This window comes from Vombatus ursinus, unplaced genomic scaffold, assembly GCF_900497805.2.
Source record: "Vombatus ursinus unplaced genomic scaffold, bare-nosed wombat genome assembly UNPS02012811.1, whole genome shotgun sequence".
Taxonomy (NCBI): domain Eukaryota; kingdom Metazoa; phylum Chordata; class Mammalia; order Diprotodontia; family Vombatidae; genus Vombatus; species Vombatus ursinus.
This window is the reverse complement of record NW_020952589.1, coordinates 244-1,415: the sequence shown is the minus strand read 5'-3', so window position 1 is coordinate 1,415 and position 1,172 is coordinate 244.

Below are 1,172 nucleotides of genomic sequence, written 5' to 3'. Positions count from 1 at the left end.
CTATCTATCTATCTATCTATCTATCTATCTATCTATCTATCTATCTATCTATCTATCTATCTGTCTGTCTGTCTGTCTATCTATCGACTGACCTCTACAGTTGGCAATGACCTTCCCACTAAGATCTCACTTAGTAAGTCAGCAACCATTTTATTTAAAGTGCCTACTATGCACCAGACCCTGAACCTTAAGCACTGGGGATACAAAAGCAAAAATAATCCTTGCCCTCAAGAAGCTTACATTCTAATGGAGGAAATGACATGGAAATAACTAGATAAATATGTTATATACAGAGTAGATGGAAGGCAATCTGAATGTGAGAGGCTAGCTGTGTGACCCTGGACAAGTCACTTAACCCCAGTAGCCTCAACAAAAAGCAAAAAGAAAAATTACTAAAAGTGAGAGGCGCTAGTGGCTTTGTTTTGTAATTCTCACACACTATATAATGCTATGGATTATAATGGCTGTTGTTGTTGAGTCATTTCTGTAACGTCCAACTCTCCGTGACCTCATTAGGGGTTTTCTTGGCAGAGATACTGGAGTGGTTTGCCATTTCCTTCTCCAGATCATATTACAGATGAGGAAACTGAGGCAAACAGGGTAAAGTGACTTGCCCAGCATCACACCGTCATTAAGTATCTATACTGGTTCTCATCTCTTTCTTAGACTATATGCCTTGTGAAGGAAGGGACCATGTGTTATCTAAACTCTAGACCCACTCTAGTGCCTAAACCACTGTTCCACATCCAGGGCAGAATACTGTTAAATATGTATTGCCTTTATAGGTTCTACAAGGGAATGTTTAGCTTCTTCATCCCAACAGTCTACAATCTTGCCCCCACTGACCTCTCCAGCCTTGTTTCCTCACCTCCCACCATTCCCTTACATCAGTCTTTAGCTGCTGCCATGGAGGCCTCTTCATGGCCTCCCACCACATACAGCTCCAGTCCTTCATCTGATGGCTCCTTCTGCATAGAATACATTTTCCCTCTTCTGTTACAATGACACAAACTATCGGCTTGATCCAGCCCAAGTCCTTTCTCCCCAAAGAATCTTTCCCTGACTCCTCCAGGCCTAGCTGATCTCTCTCCCCTCTCCTCTGCCTCTCCAGCCTTACCTTGCTGTCTAAACCAGGCAATCTAACCACTGTCTTCATACTGCCACTCATCTTT